At 39.0% G+C, this 5,844-nt stretch overlaps 1 non-coding gene across 1 annotated transcript; it reads right to left on the reverse strand.

Moving 5' to 3' along the window:
• Positions 1 to 3,828: 3,828 nt before the first annotated feature.
• LOC145044633 (small nucleolar RNA R71) lies at positions 3,829 to 3,935 on the reverse strand. The gene has a single exon (XR_013681580.1). It is a non-coding gene; the product is annotated as a small nucleolar RNA R71 (small nucleolar RNA).
• Between the last annotated feature and the right edge of the window lie 1,909 nt (positions 3,936 to 5,844).

Genomic DNA, 5,844 nt, shown 5'->3' on the forward strand with positions numbered 1-5,844 from the left:
ATACACAGCACAAATCACATAGACATAATGCATAATATTGCAATACTCATAGTAAGCACATAACACCCTCTGTTCACACAACTTGGATTACCATACTAGATAAGCATATTGAGAAGACTCACCTCATAAGCAAGCACGTAATAACCTCGTACACGAATCTCGAACTAGCCTCCGCCTAACACATAGGATAATTATCTCTAATTAATACTCTATTCTCAATTCTAAATAAACCAAAATTTATTCTCTCTCTCTCTCTCTAACCCTTGGAAAGGGTAAAAGACCACTTCACCCCTCCATTGTCCCCAGAATCCCTGTCTTAACCAAACCATAAAGTCAACTGAAGTCAACACTCAAGTCAATAGTTAATGTTGACCTAACTCACCGAGTGCATCTACGTGACTCGTCGAGTCCCCTTGTTTCTTTTGAAATATCATGAACATCCAAATTAACTCGTCGAGTTGTCTCATCAACTCGTTGAGTTACCCATGTGCAGACTCATCGGGGAAAACCCTAGCCGACTCGTCAAGTCAGCTCATTGACTCAGCGAGTCCCTTAAGCCAGTTTGCCATTCAGACGTTTTAAGGCAGAACTACTACTCCAAACTCTAGATATAGGCTCACAAGGCTCGATTGTCATGTAAAGCTTCGATCTTTACATTCATGCATGGAATATTTTGCTTCAAAATTCCAATTCAACTCTAACAAGGGTATTAAAGCACAATAACTCTTATATGGCTTAATAAAGATGGAACCTTTGGACTTAGTGGACCTCACAAGGTCTAGATCTGAAGTCTAGACCTCCTAATAGACTTCATGCACTCATTGTCCCAACAAAAGGTGGTAAAAAACCTAACTTCCATACTTAAGAGATCTAACTAATAATATGAAAAAAGGTGTAAGATTTCTACCTTCCATAGAAGCTCCAAGTGAAAGAATTCTAGATCCCATAGACTCTCCTCGTTTATTGCTTGTATCTCACTCCTTTCCTTCCAAAAGATCCACCAAAACACTCAATATTAGCTCACACACACTCTCTCTTAGCTCAATGGCCGATTAGGGTTTCATACAGCGGAGTTAGGCAGCTGGTGAGGCGGAAATGAGGACATAAGTTTCCTTAAATAGGCCCCAAACCCGGGGATTTAGGGTTTCATCTCATAGCGCCTACTCGGCGGGTCGACTCTCTGACTCGTCGAGTCGATTATTAGACCTACGTGGTCAATCAGTCTCTACTTGCCGATTTGAGGCTCCAACTCTTTGAGTTGCTCAATAGATCTCAAAATAAATAAATAAATAAATAATGTACATGGGGCCCCGGATGTTACAATTTTAATGAAGCCATAGCCATAGCGTAGGAGCTTATGGACTTCTGAAGAGATACCCCGACTAGGAGGACTATTGGGGGAGATAAAGTCCCATCACGGCCGTCACCAAGGGAAGATAGACCCATTGTCAAAAACTTAACTTTCAAAGGAAAGGCAATCGAATGGGGGACTCGTTAGGAGGTGAAGTGTTATTTATGTGATGGTCCCCATCTGATAAGAGATTTTCCTAAGAAGAAAAGCTTCAACACCATGGTCTTCAAAGATGAAAATGAAGAAAAGGATGAAGCACAACTAAGATCGATGCGTCTCCTCAACTTGGTGGCCAAGGAAGTGTTGGATAAGGTGTTTAAGTCCGTAACTATATTTGGTATCAACTTGACCGGACCTGGCATGGCCCATTTGGGTTGCGCTTCATTTAACAACTTGTATGGATATGCTTTTGAGAATAAGATGTTTATGATATATTAATAAATTATTAGTTATAATATGTTAATATGATATCATAATTATTTAATTAGTATTGATCATGAATTAATTTGGTGATCAAAATGGAGCTAATTAAATATGGTCTCTTGTTATATATATATATATATATATATATATATATATATATATATATATATATATATATATATATATATATATATGTATATATATATGTGTGTGTGTGTGTGTGTGGATTGGGCTAAGATTTATTTAGGATGGGCTAAGAGTATACGGAGTCTATGGATAGTCCATGGAGCTTTTAACACATGGATCCTAGGTAAATGAAGAGTCATGGATCCTATGGTTTGATTATTGGTAGGATTAATTCAATGTTGTTGATTTTTTTTAGTTTTAGCTTGCTAAAGAACCTTGTGTGTGAATGATAATTAATTTTCTGTTAATAGGAAGGTAATTAAATATTATGAACATCTTTTGATTAACAACCTCATATGTTTATGTGACCACTTTATCATATGTCTAGGATTAATGAACATGAAACTAGAATTAACAAGAAAATTGTGTAAATTCATATATGAGCTTGTATGATGACAATCAACAAGAAGTTAACTAAAGTACCAAATGAGTTAACTATTGCAAGTCTAAATTAACCCGAATAATTAATCTAGTGAATTTAATTAAATTAGACAATTGATCACTGTTTAAGTTAGTTTATTCACTAAGGATTAGTGTAGTGAACGCGAATCTAATCACTTGAATCGGTATACAACAAAAGAGTTAATTCATCACACTATTATTATAATATCAACCATAGGAACAATTGAGTTGAACTAAATAGAAGTCCTTCTCATTATTGAATCTAGTTAATTCTTTTCTCTTCTAGCTTTTAGTTTAAGTTTTAGTTATTAAGTGGTCTAGTCTTGTAAAACTAGAGAAAACCCCTACTTATTAATTAATTTAGATAGAATTAGTTTTTAGTTTAATTTACCGTTCCGTGTGTTCGATACCCTACTTATTTAGCTATACCACAATTGATAGGTCCACTGCCTTTGTGTGTTTATTTTATAATTTAAAGTAGGTCTAAAACTAGTTGAGTTTACACACATCAAGTTTTTGGCGCCGTTGCCGGGGAATGGTTCTAAATTAGCATTAATTCTAGTTTACTCGATCCTTTGTGCAAGATTCATCTTACACAAAGTTAATTCTTAGGTAATTTAGTGATGAGTATAAGTTTTAGTAATTAGAAGTAAGTAGAAATTTTTTTCTGTTTTTGCCTACAACTCGCCGAGTGCACTCGTGCCGACTCGGCGAGTTCATCGTTGATTCACAGTTTTTATTTTTATTCATTTCTTGTTCTTTTTACGTATTTTTTGTTTTGTTTATAGTTGTTTCATGACCCGGGGATCTGATACACCTCTGGTCCCTCCTCTTGAAGACCCGAAATCCGCATTAAGAAGGAGCAAAGGAAAAGTCGTAGGAGAATCTGCTTCTTCAAAGAATTCGCCACTAAAGAACCTCAAGTCCGTTTTCAGCAAGAAAAGGAGCAGCAAATCAGGAGCATCTAGTGCCTCCTTGACAATCGAAGACCCAATCAAAGAAGACACCGAGTACAAGACCGATAAAGAAGACGAACCCACATACGAGCACGAATCCGATTTTGAAGACGATTTAGCTGTCACTATGGCTAATATCGATGAAGTCCCCAAGGGGGAATGGAAAAAGAGGATGCGCGATGACATTGGCCCGGGACTTGTGCAGCCCGCAATTCCCACTACCGCTACTTTCGAGCTAAAGGGTCATATCCTTGACCAACCCAAGGAGATTCCCTTTTATGGAAAAGACCATGAGGACGCCTACAAGCACTTCGATGAAGTAAATGATGTCGCGGACTACTTCAATGTACCAAATGTGCCACATGAGACGCAACTACTTCGCATGCTTCCAGTCACATTCAAGGGTTCTGCAAAGGATTGGCTCAAGTCACTTCCTCCCGAATCGGTCACTACATGGGCCAAGATGAAAGAAGAGTTCATGACCACTTTTGCCCGCCTTCCAAAATAGCTAAGTTGAAAAAAGCTATTACCAACTTTGAGCAACAACCCAGGGAATCTCTTTATGAAGCTTGGGAAAGGTACAAAGGTCTTCTTAGAAATTGTCCACACCGTGACCTCAATAGCCAACAAGAGGTCTCCATTTTCTATGATGGAGTCAATGTCACCACAAGGCAATTGCTCGATTCACAAGGCCCGCTCACGAAGAAGGTACCCTCGGTAATCAAGGAGTTAATTGAAGAATTCTCTAAGCATTCTAGAGAGTACCATAATCCAATAAACGAAGTAAGTAGGGGGGTAGTGAACTCGGCAAATGATGGCATGGCGGTGGTGATAGCAAAGCTCGATAGTCTAGATAGAAGGATGATAAAAATGGATCAAACAATCCATGCTATTCGAGTTGGATGCGAGAATTGTAAAGGGCCTCATCTCACAAAGGATTGTGACTTGGATGAAAATGGAATCAAGAAAGCTCAAGTGTTCTACTCAAGCGGCGATCGATACGACGAGAATTGGCGGAAACCGAAGAAGGAATGGCTCCCGTATGAAGAATACAAGAAGGCTAAGGAGGAGAAATACAAGCAAGAAGAAAGGGGATTCTATCAAAAGGAAGAACCGGTTATCGAAAAGCAAGCCGATTTAGAAGAAATGTTCACTAGATTCATAGCTGCGTCCGAAAAAAGGCACAATGATCATGATGCTGATATACAAGAGACCAGAAATATGCTAAGGAATCAGCAGGCATCTATTCTCAACATTGAGAAACAGTTAGGACAACTTGCATATCAAGTGAACGAGAGAATACCGGGTCAACTTCCAAGTAACACCGAAAACAATCCGAGAATGGAGAATGTGAGCGCAGCGACTTCCAGCTATGAAGAAATTTTCACACCTGCACAGAAGATCTCCAAGGGAATACAGAAAAGGCAGAAGAGTCGGTTCCAGCTAAACTCGACTAGACTCATCGAGTCCCTCTAATGGACTCGATGAGTCCATGCACTGATGATAGAAATTCCATTACCTCGATTCCTTACAATCCCCCTTTGCCATTCCCAATCAAAGCCATGCCTAGAGAAAAGATTAGAGCGTATAAAGCTTTCATGGAGCATGTTCGAGAGCTTCAAGTCAACATTCCATTTGTGGAAACAATGCTTCAAACACCTAAGTACTTCAACTTGTTAAAAGGGTCTTTTTGCTGCCATAAAGGATTTAGCTGAAGTCACGGAGATAGTATTGAGTGAGCTACCAGAAAAGAAGGGTGATCCGGGAAGCATCATAATTCCTTGCCAATTTGGAAATATACTTGCCACTCAAGCGTTGACCGACTCAGGTGCAAGTATCAACTTAATGCCCTTTTCATTCTTCAAGAAGCTGAATTTACCGGAGCCAAGACCAGTTAACATGAAAATCCAGTTAGCGGACAAGACGACAATTCATCCAAGAGGCGTTTGTGAAGATCTCCTCATTAAGGTCGACAATTTTATTTTTCCCATAGACTTCGTGGTACTTGATATGGAAGAAGACCGTAAAATTCCAATTATTTTAGGGAGATCATTTTTGAACACCGCATGTGCATTAATTGATTTATGTGAATGCACATTAACGTTGAGGGTAGGAGACGAGTCATCGGTGTTTAAGACTTGCCCAGAGATCAAGCAAGAAGAAGAAAGAAAAGAAGAGATCTCATTCATTGATTTGGATGATGAGATACTTCAAAAAGAACTTGCACTTTTGCAAGAAGAAGATCCAAGCAAGTTATTGTTACCCTCTGGAGGAAATGAAGATTTTGAAAAAGACTTCGAGGAGATAGAAAAGCTGCTGAGAGGAGCCGACTCGGAAAACACAAAAGGAAGTATGGAATATGACCCGACTCGCCGAGTCACTTTCACAGACTCGACGAGTCCAGTCGAAATTACCAGCACCTTGGACGATTTTGATCTGTTTGTTACCAGCTCCCTGCATGTTATGGACATGAAGATTTTCCCTCATCCTTTAGAAGAACAAGCAGCAGAAGGGGAAATGAATGGT

This window comes from Lactuca saligna, chromosome 4 (genome assembly GCF_052625555.1).
Source record: "Lactuca saligna cultivar CGN05327 chromosome 4, ASM5262555v1, whole genome shotgun sequence".
Classification (NCBI taxonomy): Eukaryota; Viridiplantae; Streptophyta; class Magnoliopsida; order Asterales; family Asteraceae; genus Lactuca; species Lactuca saligna.